This window comes from Anas platyrhynchos, chromosome 3 (assembly GCF_047663525.1).
Source record: "Anas platyrhynchos isolate ZD024472 breed Pekin duck chromosome 3, IASCAAS_PekinDuck_T2T, whole genome shotgun sequence".
In the NCBI taxonomy this organism is placed as follows: domain Eukaryota; kingdom Metazoa; phylum Chordata; class Aves; order Anseriformes; family Anatidae; genus Anas; species Anas platyrhynchos.
The window spans coordinates 71,195,010-71,217,075 of NC_092589.1; the positions used below are offsets into that span (position 1 = coordinate 71,195,010).

At 38.8% G+C, this 22,066-nt stretch overlaps 2 long non-coding RNA genes across 3 annotated transcripts; one reads left to right on the plus strand and one right to left on the minus strand.

Moving 5' to 3' along the window:
- Window positions 1–5: 5 nt before the first annotated feature.
- Window positions 6–10,317, minus strand: LOC110351777 (uncharacterized). The gene is made up of 6 exons (XR_002399602.4): window positions 10,210–10,317; window positions 9,427–9,510; window positions 7,150–7,231; window positions 4,146–4,246; window positions 2,630–2,787; window positions 6–1,849 (listed from the first exon to the last, which is right to left on the minus strand). It is a non-coding gene; the product is annotated as an uncharacterized lncRNA (long non-coding RNA).
- Window positions 10,318–11,052: 735 nt separating this feature from the next.
- LOC106015308 (uncharacterized) lies at window positions 11,053–21,815 on the plus strand. 2 transcript variants are annotated; one of them, XR_005264935.2, is made up of 5 exons: window positions 11,053–11,319; window positions 14,004–14,102; window positions 16,163–16,262; window positions 17,366–17,489; window positions 19,077–21,815. It is a non-coding gene; the product is annotated as an uncharacterized lncRNA (long non-coding RNA). The 2 variants fall into 2 exon arrangements; XR_003496483.3 differs by having other exon boundaries at window positions 14,004–16,262.
- The last annotated feature ends 251 nt before the right edge of the window (window positions 21,816–22,066 follow it).

Here is a 22,066-nt window from a genome sequence, read left to right on the forward strand (position 1 = left end):
AGAAGTTATATTTGGCTTTTTTTTTTTTTTTTTCTCCAGTTTTTGGAAATATAACAATAATCAGGAATTATGTTTACAGGAATAATTAACTAAATATTAGAGAATTTTATCCAGATATTTTCAGTGGACTAACACCTCAAAGGTTCTTTAATGCTGATGTTGTAGTTTAAAGGCAGCTAAAACTAATTCGTTACCACTAATTAGACAGCCTGAATTTCATAGGACACTGTGACAGAGTAGAAAATCCACCTGGGAATCTGAGGCTGGGGCTGTTGCCTACACTCACCTTTAGGTTCCTTAGGGGTATTGCTTAGTGACTGATACTTTCACTTGTCATGTTTAGATCTGTGGACCTGTTAATACAGAATTTAGCTGCAGTGAAGACATATTATAGACCAAGTCAGGTCTGTGACAGACCCCAAGAATCAGAGACTTCCAAGTATTCTCACCTCCTTTCCTTCCTCCTATGAAATAGTTACTGACTGTCTTTACTGGCAGAGGGAGATAGGGCTAAATAGTTAAGGTTTGATACAGCTGTGGATGAGAATGCTTCAAATTTTAGATGTCTCTATAGTTTTTCTCTGCAAGTTGATTTGCTGTACTTGCTGAGAACTGCCTCTCTCTCATGCTGCTTGATTGGTGATGCCTATCTCCTCTCTGTATCTCACTGGCATCTCCTGCTGAGCTTCACTGTGGAACTTTACCTGGCAGACATTCATAGAGATCATCTTCCAACAGGGTGAAGCCAGTCACAAGCTTCCAATGGTGTTTGCACATTTATCCTCCCTTTTAAAATGTTATAATGTTACAGCACCCAACAAGGAAGAAGAAAACTGAGATAAACTTCTTTATCTTGTTAATGGTCAGTGGCAGAGTTGTACCAGCATAAATTCAAATGATGGCATTTTTTCGTCAGTTGTGTACTACTGTTTTCCTCAGCCTTCTCTTGTCTTCATGACTAATCATCTTGAGACTTCTGGGCTAGGATACCTCAGTGCATCTAATGGGTCCATTGCTGATGATATTCAAAGTGACATCACCTTCATTTGTAGCCATTTCCTTCTAATCAGAAAGATAAAGATACCTTCTTGCTTTGTTCAAGATAGAGAGGCAGGGGAAACAGTCTGTTTCCTTCTTGAAGACAGAATGGGAGAGAGACTAATTTACTTCCGGCTGATGCGTTTGTCTGGGAAAAGCCCCTGTTGATCTTCTGCCTTTCCCCTGCCAAGGACCTTCTCCAATAACAGTTTCATTCAACATTAAGAACAGCTACACACAGACATAGAGTATATCTATTTTATTTTGTCTCTTTAATCAAAGATTGATTTGTATGTTATTAATCTGATTATTGCCAATTTCCTTATAAGGCAACACAGTTTAAAATTCTAAATGAGATATTTATATTTATCATTCATGCTTTTATATTTAGGAGCTTAAATATGATTAGTTTTCTAGATGTTCTTTCTGTACATATACTTCTAGGCTATAGTTTTATGCAGGAAAATATGATCATAATGCATTTATAACCTTAACTTAAGTGAAGCAGTATGTTTTTTGGATAAGTTCTGTTAGTACTTAGCTTTACATGGTGGAGAACATGACTTGTCTAAGTTCTTTTTCTTTTTTTCTTCATAGTTTTATGCAGTTAGTTGAAGTCAGTCCTGGAGTAACTCCATTAAATATAATGAAATTAACTTCGGCATTGGTTTGGCACAGTGTGTTTCTATTTTAAAGTGATAAATTGTCCATAAGAAGCATAATCTTTTATTTTGCATGTGGTTAATTTCACAAGAATGGCAACAATCATTTCTGAGGCTCAGCATCCTTGAAAGTATCTTTGTGGATCATGCTGAGAATGAAAAATATTATGGATACATAGCATCAAAGGCACCAACATAAAGCTATAGTTTAAAAAGTCAGCATTCCTGTGGTATTAAAAGGAATTCATCTGAGGAAAATGGCAGAAATCATTCCTCTGAGAGGAGCAACACTGAACAAATGTACGCATGTTAAAATGTCTAAATGTTTTACTGTTGTCTATAATTGAATTAGGTTCCAAGTGAGTGAAGGGAAAATAAGACTGTTTGAGAAAGAACAATCAATCGTACTAGTCAATGAAGGATCAAAGAAGGAATGTGAAAAACAAATGAGCCTGTGGCTCTAATTCACCTGAAAATAAGGGGACACTGGTCATAATGCCATCAAAGAAGACTTTTTTTCAGAAGAGCATCCAGGGTATTTTTACACGTACAAGTGTATCTTTGACAGGGAACTATCATCATTTCTTGTGAGTGCAATGACCAAATCAATAGTTTATTAAAAAGACATAAATAACCTAATTTCACACTGGTGCCTTATGTGGTTTCCTGACCATGCCAAGGAACTCTGTACAGAAATCAGGACATACAATGACATTCCTAAAGGCTAGATTCAGTGCAGAATTAAAATGCTTTAGTAAGTGCTTTTATTTACTGACTGAGCCATGAATTATGTCTCTGTTTTCAACACTCTTTCAACTGAGCAAATAAGGAACAGAGTTGTTAAGCTCCTCTCTTTCCCATTTAACTATTGCAACATAGGCCCTAGGACTTAGACTCTGTGATAAACCCATTGGACATCCTGAACTTACCTTGCTCCTGTGGTAGCTTTGTTCCACTTTGTGAAATTCATTAATAACCATGTAAAGACCACCAAGGCTAATAGTAATAGCTGTCTAGTCCAATGGTTAGTCCATTTCCTAGGGAGATGCAATGCCTGAGTTTCTGTTCTTGGTCCAAAATGTACTTACTGAAAATAGAAATCCAATAGAAGTTGTAAAAGTAAAATAGAATGAAAATGAATAAAAAACAGATATTATAACTATCTTATATGGTTGTTTTTGAGTGGAAGTTTTTTGTTTGGTTGGTTGTTTGTTTTGTTTCCTGAAAAGCATTTCATTAGCTTAGTCTAAAAGGCTGAATGAAATGTTTCTTACAGAAACAAACAATATTTTTGTTTATTTGTTTGGATTCATTCCAAACATTATTTTGTTTTTGATTTATTTTTTTCTAAAGCCGTGGACTTCAAAGTCTGTTCTTCACAAGTTCCTATTACAGACAAAATCATTTGATCATAGAATTTAGGTCAAAAGTGACCTCTGGAGGCCATCTAGACTGGTCTCCTGCTTGAAGCAGGACTAACTTCAAAGTTATGTCAGAGTGTTGGGGCCTTTTAGCAGTGATTTATCTAGTTAAGCTTTAAAAATCACCAAGAAGAGAGATTCTCCTTAATTGTCCTTAGAAAAGATTATTAGCTCCTAATATCTTTATTCAAATGTTTTGGCCCAATATGTGATATAAAGTTGTAATGATGAGACAGTCTATCTCAGATGGTAGCCATCAAGGATAATTTTACCTTGAAAATGTTTGGGTCTCTATACAATATGTCCTCTGCCTTGTGCTTCAGGATGGAACACAGACTATCAGCTCTGGGTCATGAAGGAAGTTCCCTCTCTAAGCCTAAAGAACTTCCCTAAGTTTTTAGTTGCCCTCTGATCTTCCACATTTGCAGACTGTTTTTCAAAACAAGCTTGCAGAAAACTTCCTGTTCCATTACTTTGAAGTGTTTTGATTATATTTCTCCTCATACAGGAGTGCTTGTATGACTTTACTGCATGAGTTCATTTTATGCTTACTGTATAAATTAAGATTTGTTTTGATTTTGAGCCAGGTAAGTCACCATTTATTTGCGTGTCACAAAATATTTATCTGTGTTTCCAGAAATTGCATTGTAATCAGCCCCACTGTTTATTTTGAAATTCATTCTTCATTCATTTGTTTGTGACACCAAGAAAACAAAACAAAACTACAACAACAAAAACAACAGCAAACATCCAACAACTTATGGGCTTCTGCGAACATTTACCAGGTGAATTGAGTAAGATAATGGTTTGCCTCTGCCTCATAGTCAGAACTTTATTTTTCGATTTCTGTTCTTGAGCAGATTTTGATTTTGATCTTTTTGGAATTTCTACAGAAAATCACATGAACTCTGCAAAAAGGTTACTTTCTTTGCAAGACATGGTTCCCCCCTAACCTGATAACCTTGTGTTGCAACTGCCTCCACATTGATAGTGTCAGCTATTGCAGTCTCTACAGTTTACGTACCTTTATATTCAAAGTTTCTGACTTCATACCCATTTTGTAACAGATATATCTCAGTCCTTGTATTTGCAGAAATTTCAGTTTCCAGTTCCATTTCATTAACACTGAAAACACGGAATAATTTTTTCTGAAAATCAGGTCAATTTCTTACAGTGACATTCTTTTAACATTATATTTCCTAAAATAATTTCATTTTTAATTAAACTCTTTTTTAACCTTCACATTCACACTACCTAGTTCAATTGATTAGTTTTGTTAAGTAATGGTCAACAAAGTCAACTGCCTACTCTGCTTTAAAAGGAAATGTGTCTTTCCTTTCTGATTTGCTATTTCTTCTCTTTCCTGGTACCATACAACCTATATGTGAAGTCTCTTCAAAATTTGCCTTTATTTTTCCCGGCCAAGGAAATATATCTTCAATCCTCTTGCAGTTCTTGTTTTGAACAATTGGGTCATTCTCCATATGACTTTTCCAACATTTTTTGAATCAGTGAATAGGCCGAACTTTAGGAATAATTTTTCTTGATATTCTTAGTGTCTGCCATCCTAACTTTGAGCCCCACACTAGAGATACCAGAACCTTAAATCCTGTATTTGATTTCTCATGGATTTTGAGTAAACTGTTTTATCTCACATACCATTTACATTTGTTGGCTTCCTGTAATACTTTATAAAGATATTAATTTTATTGCTTCTTATTCTGTCTTTCTCTTCTACTCTGTTCCAGTTCTCAAGTCTAATTGAGAATAATTTTTAATAATAATTGAGAATAATACTTTTGTTGGTCTTGAACATCTGTATGTTGGTCATTCTCAACATATGGCCCAATTTGACAATGGAGAAAATCTAGTAGCTCACTGTCAACACAAAAGAAAGCATCTCTTTATGTTCTTTGGATTCTTAGTGACAGCTCTGTTTCTTAACTTTATGTTTAACAGATTCAGCTGATTAAGTAAGCTGAAAATTATTTTTTTCCCGAGTTAGTTTTCTGTGAATTTATTAATTTGAATTTTCTTGCTGAAATACCAGCTGAGCACTGGATTTGGAGAAAAGGACGTGATAGCATGTAGGAGATGGTGGCAAGTGAAAGAGTCTTCCTCTGCAGCGATAGGGAATTTTTGATCAGACAACGTAAAGGAACTGCAAATTCCACAGATCTTCTTTGAAGATTGACTGTGCTTTTGTCTTAGATTTTTTTTTCCCTTTCTAACTCATTGTGTCACTCCATAATTACAATCTGTGAAATAAAAAAAAATAATTTTGTCCTTCCTTGCTCTCATTCTTTTAGCTTTTTTTCACCCACAGTTATCTTTCAAAATTCCTTCTCAAAGGTTAATCTTACATCCCTTCCACCATGACATACAAAACCTTTTTTTTTTTTTAAATTTTAAAAGTCTTTTGCTTTTTTTTATTTGTGTTTGGTTTTGTTTATCATGTCCCTCAACAGAATGTAGATTTCAATTCTGGAGGCAACTAGTCCTTGATGTATGTTTGCTCTGTGTCATTTTCCACAATATTGATCATATTACCCATTAAATAACTTTTATAGTCTCTTCTTCAGCTATTCTTATCTCCTCTCTCATAGTCTTCTTTATATGAGTATCCTCTGCAATTTTAATGATACATTTTAAAGTTTCAAGCCTGTTAATCTGCTAAAACAGTCTTTATTTTGTCTGTCTTTGATATCTTATAACTGACTCAAGTCTTTTTTATGTGGTTCATGCATGTTGCAACTCACTTTTTCACTCTTACTTGCTCTTACAAAACAGTGGCCTAAGTCACAACTGGCTTCCATGAGACTTTCAACAGTCTGAAAACTCCCATCTCTTGAATCCATAAATATACTGAGTTGATCATAACACTTAAATTTTTCTTCATTGACTTTGTTTAGCAATTTTAGATCTCAAGTGAGTTTATTGACTCCAGTTTCTGATCAATAAAATGTGCTTCCAGGAAAATCTGGAAGTGTTACAGTCATCTCTACCACTCTGCCACGTTCTTCCCCCATAAGACTTTCAAGGATATTTTTCCGTACAGTTGTTTTCATTCATTTTTCTTAGGTACCATGCAAGGCAGATATGATAAGTGTTACTCCGAGGAGAGAGTTCTGTGTTTCTTGGCCATGTTTCTTCTGACCTGACATGTGCCAGTAAGGTTACCAAATCTAATATTCCCTCATCATATGACAGGCATCAGCATTGACTTGAAACAAATGGTTACTAGCTGAATGTAGTTCTTGACAACTTTTGATTTAATAAGTGAAAAACCATTTTTTTTTTCATTCATTGTAGTAACACAGAAGATGAACTCTTTTTTTTTTTTTTCTTTTTTTCTTTTTCTTTTTCTATTTTCTTCTCTTTTTCCTTTTTCTCTTTTGGTGTCCATTGGGGTTTTATGTAAGTCATTGCAATTTAGTATTAATTAATATCCACTTATAGCAAAGTGTTGACAATAACTTTCCAGAACTGTGAATATGACATTTAGCAGCATCATTTAACAGAGCAAGAGGAGCTTTCCAAACTACAGTTGAAAGTAAATTAACTGTGATATAAATGTTTATAACTTTAGTCACTTACTGAGTGGCTAAGGAAGCTTTTGTTACGGCTAGAGATTTCCACATGGATGACATGAGATACTTCCTCTCCAGTTACCTTGCCAGACATTATGCTTTGCCTAAAGTATTTCTGTTTAAAAGGCTCATTATTTTAGTTTGCACAGTTGGAACTAAAATTCTGTGCACCAGGGCCAGTGTGCTCTAGCAGATTCTCTGTTTATTTCAAATATTTTATCAACTGGCTACTGCTTTAATTCATAGCCGACACTGAAGGGATCCAAAGCAAAACACTTGGGGATACTGGAGATGATACTCATCCAGCAAGTATCTGCCACCACTGGTCCTTGTGGTCATTTACTAAGTCAAAAATGTGACTGTAACTGCTGTAGTACCCTTAATTTACTTACCAAATGGCTGAATCCTCATCATGTATTTATTTTTTAGTATACTCACGGAGAAGCTTATGGCCTGATTGCTGAAGAATCTCTTGAAATAGTATTTGCCTGAGCTATGAAGATCCTCCAAGGAGTTCATTCTGTAGAAAAGAGATTCAATCCTTTTTATTGACTGAGGGACTGGTCTTTTCCTAACACATTCCAGGGAGGGGAACATGCTTCAGACATTTGTCTTTTTCCACCCGCATCAGTATTTGAAGTGGTATGAGGCAATAATTGCTCTGTTAAGGCATTCCCTGATGTCTGTAAACAAGAGAAGAGTCCACAGTTACACTAAGTGATTCAGTGGGAAACTGCCAACACTTGTTTGATGAAATCCGTAAGGTCATTGGTAAGGCAATGTATAACTTAGTGTACAGATGAACAGTCATGAGCTTCAGACTGGAAAGTAGATCACATGTATTCTTGCATCTTTCAGTACAGGTGTTAGCTAAGAAAGTAATTAAATTAATCTCCTCGTTATTTCATTCTAGGCAACAAAATGTGGACTGTTATATTTACAAAATGACAAGGAGGTGAACTCAAAAATGTCCACTTTGATTTAAGAAGAGCACATGTATGATATAGCTGTGTTTATGATGATGTCCTGTAGCAAGCAAGATTTGTCTTTTCATCATCACCAGGACATGGAAACCTTCCCTTCCCTTCCCTTCCCTTCCCTTCCCTTCCCTTCCCTTCCCTTCCCTTCCCTTCCCTTCCCTTCCCTTCCCTTCCCTTCCCTTCCCTTCCCTTCCCTTCCCTTCCCTTCCCTTCCCTTCCCTTCCCTTCCCTTCCCTTCCCTTCCCTTCCCTTCCCTTCCCTTCCCTTCCCTTCCCTTCCCTTCCCTTCCCTTCCCTTCCCTTCCCTTCCCTTCCCTTCCCTTCCCTTCCCTTCCCTTCCCTTCCCTTCCCTTCCCTTCCCTTCCCTTCCCTTCCCTTCCCTTCCCTTCCCTTCCCTTCAAGGAGGTGAACTCAAAAATGTCCACTTTGATTTAAGAAGAGCACTGTTCCCCTGCTTCCAATTAGAAAAAAAGTTTCCAATATAGGTTAGAAAAAAATCAGCTATGAGAGATACATTTATAAGGTAGCCTTTTCTGCAACCCTTCTCCAGTCAACCAGCACCCACTCCACTCTGCTTGGAGAAGGGAGCATGACAGAAGTGTGTCATGTACTTCAGTTCTTCCAGTGCATTGCAGAGTTAATTAGCTCTTTTCCATGAATTGCCTGTTTGTCCAGGGGTAAGAAAATGACCCCTTATCAGGAACTCATGGCTCTTTAACAGTGGAATGTGCAGATCGACTGCAACTTGGGATTTATCTGGCGATTCTGCTTCCATGGAATGTTTCTTTTCTGCCCATAAAGCTGTCCCTCCCTCCCCACGCCCTGGAATCCCTCCACTTGGTAAATGGCTGTGGAGTCCCCTGAGTTTGTGATTTACTGCGTTTTTTGGAAACAGGAAGGCTAAAGTTATTTGCAAGTATAAAATTGTATTCATGTCAGAGTTAGGAAATGATTTTTATTTTTCCTTCTCAGCTACTTTTTTTTTTTTTGGTTTTATTTTCCTCTGTTTTATGCACAGATTTTTGTAGGCATGCTGTTATAGACAAAATGCCTTCAGAACATATTTGATGAAAATCAAATTGCAAATTCTATGCTATGTAATTTTCATATCAAATGAAAATCACAACCCTCTAGCTCCCTTTCCATCCAGGTAAACCTCACAGACTGCCTGATCTCCATGCCTGTCATTCTCTAGACTTGGCTATTGGGGTATCAGTGGCATGAAAAGAATTTTATCACACAATAGCAGATCTTTATATCTCTGGGGATATCTTTTAATGAGTCTGTTCTGGTGATTGTTAGGTATAAACCTCATATGCAGAATGCTTCACCAATGATTAATTTGACTCTCCTCCTTTGAACATTTGTTTGCTTTACAGAGACAATGCCTGGTAGACAAATATTTCCATCATTTGGTTATATCAGATGTGTTATCAGAACTATTCAGGTATCATTGAATAATCATGGAAAAGAATGCTGAAGGATTTAAGACAAGTTGCAGTGGAAATAAGAAAAAAAGATGAAGCATGTGTGATAGAATAAGTAAAAGCCTTTATAATGTATAAAATATTTTTTATCATTAGGAGAAGTGAAATTCTGAGTTATTATCAGGAGTGGAAGCCATTCTTGAACCTGTCCTCACATCTTTTTCTCTTTCCCTTTTTCTTTATTTTACATCCCTCTTGAAGAAATGTGTGAATGCATTGCATTGGTCGTGTGTAATGCACATTACTTACCTCCTGCATTTGCAAGTTATGTCTGTGTGCTGCTGTTCAACAGCAAGGGCAGTTGTCCAGTGTGCCTGCACGATCCTAGCACTTCTATATGAACAAACGAGAGATTTCACTTTAGTTAGAAACTGACATTGGAAATGCAGTCCTTACCTATTTCATCTTTTCTAATCAGTATCTGTAAAGGCATGCACATATGCAGTGATCATGGCTTATCTAAGACCTCATCATTACATTCTGTTCCTTAGTTTGTGCTGGTTTGTTCTGCCCATGTCCTTAGTGGTATTCTCACAAGGGGTGTCAGACATCCATCCATCTAGTAATGTCCCAAAGCTACATCCAAAAGCTGAATATTTCATCATTTCATTAATGCTTTCTACCTACTGCCTATGCCAGATTTTTACAAGACAGAAAGAAATAAGGCATGACAATGAAATGTTTGGCATTTGATGTGTCAGACCTACAACTTGTACAAGATAAGAACTATTTAGTATGTGTGCCATGAAGCTGAGGCTTCTGGGGAACTGCAGCCCCCCATGTGTTTGTTGTGGAGTTGATCTCTGCATGCGCAGTAAATCTGGTGTTCCCTGGGAACTCCCGGCTCACCCTGCATGCACTGAAGGCTGATGCATCTGTGTGCAGGGTCTGCATCCTGAATCTCTGCTGCATAGCCAGCAATCCCAAACAAGTACAACAAATTCTGCCTAGACAGAATTTCTCAACATAAAAAGGAAAAAGACAGGAGAACCGTGTGACATGGTAACCCTTGTACTCAAAAGAGCTACCCACCTCATTGCATCTCTGCTGTTATGGGTCATTGTGCATCCCTCCTGTGGGTGAAGGCTGTGTCTGTACTTGAGCCTGCATTATCTCGTGTAGTGCTATCAGCATCAGCGGGGTGTGTTGTTTTAATTCTGCTCCTGATTTGGCCCCATTCCCTGGCTTTTTATTAATGATTGCTTTTTTTTTTTTTTTTTTTTAAATGTATTTTTTTTTCTAACAGTCACAGAGTGGTAAATGATAATAATAGATTACTGCATGGATGGGTGTATCAGCATATGTTTGGGGGGTGATGTGAGAGACTGAACTGTGGGACGACCTCCCTGACATTCTCCAAAGCCGTTTTTTCTTTTCCCAGGCTTTTTTGGAGGGTGCTTGTTGGGGGGTGGGGAGATGTTCATTAGGTATGCCAGGGAAAAGATTTCATATATTTTCTTGCAGATCCTTATAGCCTTTATGGAGAGGGATGCATGGTTCCCATAAATATGTGATAATAATCATTTGGAGTGTGAATGTTAATTTGTGTAATGGGTTCCCAAAATATGGGCCATGTGCCTGCTGAGTATGTTTTATTTTAAAATAAATGTGCATACATAATACACACACAGACACATGCTGCCTGCATATTCATCCATAATTAAAAAATCTAAAATTATAATTTGTTTTTGAAGGAGACAAAGCAGCAGCTCCCACAGTACACTAGTAACCGTTGAGCGGGAGCCCAGCCGTCATGATGGTTTTGTTAGCCCTGCCGGAGATCACAGTCCCACACGGACAGCTGCAGCTACAAAGCACCCCAGTGACCTAGATTCAGCTGTAGATTACTGTCTGCTTTGGCCTGTGCCTCCCAGAGCTGCACCAGGAGTCTGATTTTGTTGCACAAGCTAACTTGCTTACTGCTCTGACCCATTTTACCATAGCAACCTGGTTTGCTGTACTAGAGGCTAGAAAAAGCACGCAGGCAACTTTTTAAGGATTCCAAGATTAAGTTCTCTCTCTGCTCTTTTTTTCTTCTCCCCCCCACCCCCAGCCCTATGCCCTGAATGTGCTTAGCAGACATGATGAAGATGAACTGACAGTTTCCAACAGCACTGGAAGCCAGGAAAAGATTTAGGCAAGGTACTACTTATGCACTTCTAATATATTGTTTATCATAATATGTGTTTTTGACTTATTATTCCATTCTTGGCAAAATTAGCTAGATGCTTCTCTTGCCTAAATGTCTCATTGCTGATTTCATCTCATACATCCCCATCCACTGTCCTCAATAACATGATCATTACCCTTTCATAAGTATATTTCATTATGTCTTCTTGTTTTTTATTTTCTGATAATGCATGCATAAATACAATTAGATGTTGAGGAGTCAAACTTCTCACTGTAGTTTGTTAGTTGTTGTCTCTATATTTGTATGCTTACATGTGTGTGTATGTTAGAAACAGGAGAAAGTAGTTCTTTTCATACGTTAATTTAGTCTTTGTAGACATGATTCTGTCTGGGAAGAAAAGTAAAAGATAATCCAAAACACTAAGGATTATCATAGTGAAATATTAGAAAATAAAACGTTGATTATTTTTTAGGACTTTGTATCTTTTATTTATGTGCTTAATGTTGTTGAAGGAACCCTTCATATTTGTTAAACTTTGAGATGTACACATAATCATATGCAAAACCAAAGAAAATTTCAGGAAAGTCACAAAGAAAGACATTTTACAAAAGAAATTAGCTCTTCTTTCCATGTCTCATATATTTCTGAGATATTCTTAAAACACCTGAGCACTTTTGCTAGTCAGCCAAAGGAAATTTTCTCAGCACCTCCCAAACCCAGCTGTGACTGCTCATGGGTGCTGGGAGAGGCACAGTCAGGCTTCAAGACTGGCAGGGATCAAAGGTGTCTTTTATTTTCCAAAATATTTTGGGAATCTGTTTTGCAACTCACAGAGAGAGTCCCAGATATTTACAGGTCACCACACTTTTGAATTTGCTGGTGGCAGTGCTGCTCCAGGTGAATGGTTTGTTTTAGGCTCATTTTTGTTTTAGACAGCTCCTGGTTGTGTTGGTTCATTTATTTTTAGCTTCCAGAACCAGTAAGCAGGTTCTTATTTTGCTAATCAGTGCTGGTATTGTATAAGGCTTAAGCTGCATATCTCTCCCAGCTGGCTAGTAAAACAAGGTACAGAAGTGATACTCTGTAAGACTCTCAAAAAATAGTGCCTAAATGCTTCTGATATAATTGAGAAGTGCATCTCTCTACATTCCTCTTTCAAAAGGACTGTCCTTATCTGCAGGAACGTAGATGTTTGAGCTGTTTGAGTTGAGTGCCCTTTCAAACATTTCAGCTCTCCTACAAGGAGGTTTCTTATTCAGCCCATGACCAACACCTTGAACTGCATCTGAAGCTGGTGGTCAGAGCAAGCCATCTGATACCTCTTGTGAAAGCACCGCGAAGCATATGGACAGAAGAAAAAATCAGCACAAATTAAGGAACAGTGTGCATTTGCAAGGTCATAGATACACCATGAACACTTCTTGTGTGCCTGCCTCTAATACAAACTGAATGGGAATCCATCCATCAGTCCCGTGAATGCAGCTCTCCTTTCCAATGTATTGCAAAGTCATATCTGGGCTTACCTCAGGGTAGAGTATTGCCCCATATCTTCAAAATGTAATGAGACCTTGAATCCTATGTAAATGCTTTTCCTAAGATGTTTCAAAATGTAATTGAAAGCAGATCATACATGAGCAATCCACTCTGGAGAGTGGAGAGAGACAAAGATGAAAGCAACCGTGGTCTATTAAATTCATGAAGTTGCAGACTTCATGAAAGATTAAAAATAAATAAATAAATCATAAATAATAGAATCATAGAATATCCTGAGTTGGAAGAAACCCACAAGGATCATCAAGTCCAACTCCTGGCTCCACACAGGTCTACCCAAAAATTCAGACCATGTGACTAAGTGCACAGTACAAATGCTTCTTAAACTCTGACAGACTTGGTGCAGTGACTACATGTATGTTCCTGGGGAGACTGTTCCAGTGCACGACAACCCTCTCGGTGAAGAACATTTTCCTGATATCCAGCCTGACCCCCATTGCAGCTTGACATCATTTCCTTGGGTCTTATTACTGGCCACTAAAGAGAATAGATTGGTGCCTGCCCTTCCACTGCACCTCATGAGGAAATCACTGCTATCATTTAACCCTCAAAAATGACCCAAGCCCTCAGATCGTACTTTTTTTTTTTTTTGACAATTCCTTCCTAAAGAAAGTTACAACTTATTTTGAAAGAAACTATGACAACTACTTCTTCCTCAACTCAGATAACTACTTCTTCAACTCAACACCTGGGTATTTGCTATAATTTCCATTCATTGGACTGAAAGTTTTTGCTAGTCCTTATCTAGAGGATATACATGTAGATCTGGCTTTTGGCTCAGATAAGTCTGATGTTTGCCAGAGCTAGGAGAATGCTTTTGGTGGGGAGCAGTCCTATCATAGAATCATAGAAAAATTAAGGATGGAAAAGACCTTCAATATCATCTGATCCAATGATCACCCTATTATCAATGTCACCCACCAAACCATGTCCCTAAACACCATGTCCAACCTTTCCTTGAACACCCCCAGGTACAGTGACTCAACCACTTCCCTGGACAACCCGTTCCAATGCCTGACCACTCTTTCTGAGAAGAAATGATTCCTAATTATTTTAATTGTTGAAGAGTAGTGCTTTTTGTTCAATTACTTGATTCAATTCCTGAAGAGTAGGGGCATGACATTTCCATTTTTTCACTCAACAGGGACATCGCCCAAATGCCAGGACTTTTCAGCTGTGATGGAGAGAGGCTTGGCAACTACATCAGCCAGTTCCCTCAGGACCCTGGGATTCATGTCATCAGGTCCCATAGACTTGTACCAGTTTAAATTCATCAGGTGGTCTTGAACCTGCTCTTCATATATATTGGGTGGGACTTTGATCCCCCAGCTTCCATCCACCATCTTCCATGGGAAGCCCATCTACCAGTGCAGACAGAGGCAAAGAAGTTGTTGAATACCTCAGCCTTCTCTATTTCTGTCATTGCCAATTACCCAGATATAGAAACTCACTCCTAATATAGGAAATTAGCAACCTATAATTGGTTACACACTACTATTTTCACACCTCAGTCTATTTTCACAAATGTTAAAGGTGCATGGTGGCCCCTGGGGACTCCTCCTGTCACCCCAGCTCAGCAGCCCAAAGGAAGCTGGGTCTTCTCTTGTGCTCTTCCTCGAGGCTCTGTGTAGAAGGGCTGCCACCTCTTACACAAGGGCTGGGGGATGGGAAAGAAGCACCCACACAACCCTTGAGAATGAGCAACGGAGTTCTTTATTGCCAGGACATCTTGCAGGTGAGCCTGCTGTATGTCCATGGTGTTTGGCGGCTCCAAGCTAATGCTTGGGATGGAGCCTGTGTGACATGTAGGGAGCTCACTGGGCACTGCTGCAACACTGTTGGTGGACTCGGATGTCAGAGAGTGAAGACATGCCAGCGTAGCTGCAGGTCTGATCCGGCCGAGGTGGATCCACTTCCATTGGTTCCTCCACATCTGCTGGTGGATCCACCTCCATGGGCCCCACAATGTTTGGCAGAAGGACAAGCCACTCCTTGCCTGGGACTGCCCAAATGGGATGCCTTCCAACTGGAATGTTTACAGGCCAAACCAGGGGCTTGTCCACTTCCACCCCTAGGTCCCATGCCACTGTCTGGCTGATTCCCATTTGTAGGTTTGATACAGCTGTCTGGTTTATGGCCACGGCTAGGTCCCACACTGCGTTCCAGACTATGGGCAGGTGTCTGCTCCCTGTGGCTGTCTGCCTGATGCTCCTGCCTTTGTCCCATGCTGCTGTTGTGCCACTGGGAAGGACCAGGCCCCCTGTCACTGTGTGGCTGAGGGGGTGGCCTGTTCTCCACGTCGTTGTGGTGCCAGTGGTACCACCTGTAAGTGTCTGTGGGCTGTGTGCCAGAGGTACCTCGGGCACTGGTGTCAGTTGTGCCACAGGTGCTACCCCTCTGCCCATGACACTTCTCGTTAGGTGCCTTCATTCTCGGTGCTTCCTTGGACTGCATTGCTGTTCTCTCACACCGAGGAGGCCTGCCTCTCGCCTTACTGCTTCTGGACTTCTTCCTGCCACACAAGCAGGCTGTCAGAGTGCTTTGAAGCTCAGAGAATGGTGGGCCAGCTGCAGGGGTCCTGTTTTTTAGGGACTGGAGCAAAGGTGGGGCAGTGGTGGCCACTGTGACCACAGCAAGCCTCTGTGATGGAGTGACCCACACGTGGCCAAAGGCAGCTGTGTTGGGAGCAGCCTGGAAGATGACCTCACATGGAAGAAAGAGGAGGGTTGGGGAGGCTGGCTCCCCTGGGTCATTTGGCTTGCCAGAGAGAAAGGCTGCCCTTCGGCCACAAGGACTGCCCTCCACCTCCCATCCTGTGTCCCGTGTTTATTTTTAACACCGTTTTTTAGGTAATTAAAATTAATTTTTGGAAAAGAATAGAGTCAAGGTGCATCTTCAGCCCTAGTTCCCATGTGCGCTTTGTGCTCTGAGTGAAGAATTTCTTCCTCACATTACATCTAATCTAAATCTCCCCTCCATTTGTTCAAAGCCATCGTTCCTTGTTTCATCGCTACACTCCCTGATAGAGTCCCTCTCCAGCTTTCTTATAGGCCAATTTTATGGGTTAGGTTAGGTGGCAAAACTGCAGGACCTTGCAAATTGCAGCCTTACCTACCTTATTCCACATATTCTACACGATGCTTTCCAGCTCAGGCTCTAGCCTCTCATCATTGTAACATAGAATCATAGAATCATTCAGGTTGGAAAAGACCTCCAAGATTATCTGGCTCAACCACCCCCCTACTGTCAATGTCACCCACTAAACCATTTCCCTAAGCACCATGTCCAACCTTTCCTTTCCAGGGACAGTGTCTACCATGATCCCCAATACCTTTTCTGCAAACATCACTTCTAGCCACCTGGCTTCCAGCATCTACTAGTACAGGAGATTTCTCTTCTCCAGGTACAGGTCTCAGTATTTGCTTTTGTTGAACTGCATGATGTTCCTGTCAGCTCATTTCTCCAGCATGACATATTGAGATTATTTAATTTCCATAATGATTAAAATTCATTATTGCTGAAGAGTCACTGCAAAACACATGAATTACTTAACATGATTTAAAGCTTTCTCTTAAGTACAAAGAGATGTCTTAAATGGGCTTATAATATTTTACTGTTGTTATATAAGATACATGAACATGAAGGCAGGTATCATCAGTCTTAAAGACTTATTCTGAAGAATTAATTTAAGTCTTTAAGAATTCTATCTCCAGAAGTACAAAATATTCTCACCTCCAAAAATGGTAATAAGGATAGCTAATTCCTTGCTAGATAAGGCTAGGGCTAGCTTTGTGACTCAAGGTCACACAGGCTATATGCATTCAGATGTCTGGACCAGCTCTACATCTTCCTCCTCTCCCACGTCCTTTGTCAGACCACAGCAAGCTGTGCATAGTCCTGCCAGAAGAATATACTACTCACTTTTGAGGAAAACAAATCTATCTTTTCATTAGTGGAACAAACCTCCAAGGGAAAGCCCCATGCAACCCTAACCTTAACTAAGCAAGTGTGAAGTCAGATTGTGACAGGGCTTCAATAGAAATGGAAAAGAGACTCATAGCTGACAGTCACTACTACATTAACGGTAATGTAATACTAAATTTTCATTTCTGCTTTGGATCAGCCTAACCTACATGGTAAACAGAGTCAACAAGAAAGTAAGCTATAATGCTTAAGGCATGAAAATCGCAAAGACAGATTGATCCTCTCTCAAAGATTTCAGAGACCAAAAAGCCCTACATTTATACTGATTAATTTTGTTTTATAAAGATTGCACCAGAGTGTCGTTTTTTCTGGGCTTCCTAAAGTATTTCAAAAGCCATCACGTGTAAAGAGAGATTATTTTCCACATTTCCACTGCCATATGTTGTTCAGTTATTTCATGGACTGTGTAGGATTCATTAACCAGTCTTGTGGATGGAATCACTGCAGTGAACTGATCATTTCTGTATTGCTGCCTGGGGCCATGATGTTCTTAATCATAGTCACTATTTGATTTTTTTCAAGATGAAGAACCACCAAAAGTGTAGTCCAATAAATGTGTGTTTTGAAGAAAGAAAGAGTATATAACCCAAGAATTATTTCATTGGTCAATGGCACCAAAGGCTTTGTCACTGTGCAGAAAACTGAGGTTGGTATAATTTGCAGAGGTACAGCAGAAATATTACAAAAAGACTGAAAATCGAAAACAATACCATTATTATTATTATTATTATTATTATTATTATTATTATTATTATTATTATTATTATTATTATTATTTTCTCTGAAAACTGAACTGAGCCTCTTTTTCTGACTATCTATTGAGGGGTTAAGTTATAAACTGTAGATGCTAATTTCTGAATGTTAATTTAAATCTTCTCACACACTGTAGACAATTGCTGCAATCTAAATTCCCCAGTACACACCACCTTTGATTTGGTGGTCTTTTAACTAAGCTTCCCCATTCCTGTTCATGTCTAGAAGTAAATGGGTTTAACTTACTATTTTTGCATTTCTTTACTTATTATCCCAAGTACACTGCCAAAGTACCTAGAGGATCTAGGTAATGCCAAGAACATACAAATGGAGTTTTCAATTTCTTTGTCATATGCTGGTGAAGAATAGATGGTCCTTTTGGCCTTTTCTAAACACGTAGTTAGAATTTGGTAAACATTAACTGGATACAAACTGCAGATGGTTTAGTTAATTAGAAAAATGAAGAAAAGACTATAGAACTGTGGAAAGAGATGGCAACAAGAAATGGAGAATATGGCAAGCAGAAATAAATGAAGCGGGAGCAAGAGTACTAGAAAGAGAAAGGTGGGAGGGGATGGAAACACAGGCCTCAAGAGCATGAGGAGGAGGCTCCTCAGCTGGGAAAAAATGAAGCCAGAGTTGGAAAACACCACTAGTGTCCAGTGCCTATGAAGATGTGCAGCTGCTTCTGCTTTGGCTGAATCTTTTATGCAGCTGTTGGCTCTGCCTAGGAATGCCTTCTGCCTCTGAGGCCATATGATACACATCTGTATTGGAAAGAGATAGAACACTAGCACGACTTTATTTCCATACCAAATTGTGTTGTCACATTGGATGAATATATAAATGAATAATAATTTTAAATAAGTATGATTATATTTCAGTTTAATTAATTAAAGATTCCCTGCTTATTTTTATTCATGTCCACTGTCTCCAGCTTCATCTGAATCTTCTCACTTTTCCCAAAAGTCCTTCCACAGTAGGTATGACTATAATAAGACAGGTACATTTAAAAACACACAGTAAGAATAGTTTCCTTGTCTAATATTCATCCTCCAAAGGCCCAGGAGAAAATAAAAATAAATAAAAATAAAAATAAAAATCAAGGTCATTTGCAAAAGCAGTGCATCTGGACAGGTGCTATAAGATTATTCATTTTAGTGCACTAGGAATTAGTTCTTGGGACCTGGCTGGTGCTTCCAGCTGGAGAGAAAGCAGTGGAAAAAGGAGTGAAGATGGGACAGAGCCTTGAAGCACAGTATTTTCTTTTGCTGCTGCTCCTGAGAGGGTGTGAGAGATGGTGATTTTCCCCACTCTCCCTGCTTGCAATTTCTTTGCTCTTTCTCATCTCTGTAATACTGACAATAATGAGTGATTCTGCTTTTGCTTAGAAGAGTGTGTGCAGACACTCCAGAAATTTTTGGATTAAATTTCAATAAAACATTCTTGTTTTAAAGTCTCTCTGTTCTTTCTGTCATAGCTGCAGCATCAGCACCTGGCCTGATGTATCCCACTGCATAAGAGAAAGATGGACTGGCTTTTTAAAGGCAAAGATGGGGTATGTATAAGACGAGGAAAGAAGAATGGAAGCACCAAAACAGCCTTTGTGGAGTGGAATGAAAAAGAAGCAAAGATTTTTTTTTTTTCCTGGGGTCAAGGTAGAGTTGATGGAGAAAATGCAAATGAATTTAACCATTCATGCATCTCTTCTCATTAATTAATCCCTTATGGAGTGCATACTTTTCCAGACACAACAGGACTATCTGTCTGTACTGCTGTACTGAATACCTGTGAAAAATGAGACATGACATCCCATTAGAAAGAAGATTCCCATTCTCCCAGAGTTGTACCAGATTATTCATAGAGTTGTAAGCTACCAACATAATCGGCTTTACACTTTACCTTTTGTGTTACAGGAAGTTATCTCCGGGCAAACAAATGCTTCTGATTTTATAGGTGAAGGATATGCTGCTATTTAAAGCTTTCCAGAGCTCATGCATGTGACCCTTGTATGTTAAATTTTATACAGAAACAACAAAGATGTAGAAATGTTTCACATTTAATAGTTCTGTGCATGTAGTATAAAAAGTAGTCTGGTCAAATAAGACCAATATTGGAGGCTTTAGACCCCTGTAAATCAGATGGAGATGTGTTAACTACACAGTCAATAAAAATTCAGTCTGATAGCTACAGTCCTGTCCAATGCTTTCTAGTAGAAGAAATACTTAGAGAAAAAGTAAGGTATTAAAATGTGGCAGAAATACATAAACAAAGCTATGCAAATTGTTTTCATCTGCCTATGGTAGAAGATGCCAATGCTTTAAGTTAATATTACTTAACTGCCATGGGCATTTTTCCCCATCAGGCTACCTTTAGACTATCTAAACTCAAGTTTATAAAGCTGTGGTGCTTGAAAGTAATGAAGGTTTTCATTAATAAGTAGATATTCAGTCTTCATTAAGGCTTATGATGACATTAGCAAGCATGCAATCTTGTTGGAACAGATCTGTAGAATGAACAGAATGGACAGAATTCTGACTACCAGTGCCTGCACCATACATTTTTGCAGTGGGGATTACTTTGAATTAGCTATTTTCTGGTCCTATGGATCAATTTAATTTATAGTATAGAAAGCAAGAGGAATTCCTGAAGAACATCTTTTGTCTTAGCTTCATCCATAAGCAAATCTAGTTTAGATGTTCTGCAACTGCTCAGTGCAAACCAAGGCATGCATTGTAAGTAAGGATGCACAAGCAGAGTCTTCTTAAAAACCACTGGCATGCTTCTTTAGGTGCATCCTGTTTTACTGAACATTAGAAAATCTGTTTTGTGACACAAGAATCCAAGAAATTCAGTTTTTTAAATTATTCTTAAAGTTCAAGTAAGAAAGCTCCATCCCACTGTAGGTGTAATGAAGCTGTCATGCATACAGAACATGTAAGACAAGCTCCAAATAACAGTATTGTTGATTACATGGTCTTGGATTATCAATTTTTAATTTGTAGTTTGAAGTGACTAGGCATACCTTCCAGAGCTGAAGATGTGCCATGCTCTGCATAATCTGGTCTCATTTACAATACTCTAGTATGTTCTTCATCATAATTATTCTGAGGTTAGAGGTCTGGTCTCTAGAGATGACTGCAGTTTAATTATGTTTGGTTACCAGCGAGTCACCTTCTGAAATTCATTTCAGCACAGAAAGCAGTATAAAGATATTATTTTATTTTTCCACTTCATTAAAAGAAATCTTAAAATAATTTAGGTTTGATGGATCTCAGAAAGCCATCCGGACTAGACCCTGTTCAAAGCAGGGATAACTTCAAGTCTGCTTCATAATCATAAATCTTCTTCCAGTAGTTTAAGGAAATCTTTTCCCACTTCCTTTCAGAGTGGATGCCTACCGTCACATCCCTCACCTCTGATCATAATTTATAATCTCTCATTCTGTCCCTCAGCTTGTCCACAGTGCATCTCCATATAGCTGCTCCTTTGTGTAGAGTGAACTCTTCCTTATTTCACTTGTTTCTCCTTCCTGAGGACATGTGTAGTCACAGGACCACTCCAATCATGTGAGCTATTCCACCATGTCTCTGTGATCCCATTGAGGTAATGGCTCTGCTGAGGTAAGAGCCATTTATTTTCATCCTCAGAGCCACATGCCCACTCTTGGCATACGTGAGAGCCTCAACAGTCTCTCTACCGTATCTCACACCTTGCTTTCTACAAGCAATGAACTTTCCAAGACAGCAAATCTGCACCTGCAGTTGGAGAAAGAGCTTTCTTCCTCTTATTGAGTCCATAAGCTTCCAAAATTCATTATCATTGAGTCTCACATCTTCACTGCCTCTAGCCTGACTGTCCCCTCTTCTGTGAAATGAAGAGTGTATCATCTTACCCCTACAATGTTTTAGCAAAGAACCTGTTGTTCTCCTGTTCATCCTGCCTTGCACTGTATAAGCTGGCCACCTCCATTCTTAGATCTTTCATCAGACAGCTAGGCAATTTGACCAAAAAACACCTTCCACTGACGAGGCAACTTTCTAGAACAGCCTGTAAAAGCAGCCTAAAGCATCCTATGAAAGGCCATATGACATTAGAACTACTGATGCTGAAGGAAATGCAAATTATAAGCAAAATATGATATTTAAAAATATCATTGTCTCTGTGAGAGGATAATTTAAATTGTTTTGCATTTTATACAGACCTTTATGCAGTTCAAGCCTAGATGTAGAAATAATTTCTGTTTATTTGAATAAGGATTTTAAAGACAAGAAAAAAAGTCAAACACAGGAACAGTCTTTGAGATAATCACCCTCGGTGTGTAAAATGTTGACTTTTCAGATATTTTCTCTGTGGTTCCTGGCTTTCACAGGGTTGTTTTAAGTTTCTTGTCTTCATGTCTCCAGCTGTATACTACTGTAAGCACAATCGAAGGTACTTGGATACTTGGAGGTTGCAAAGGGTCTCTGA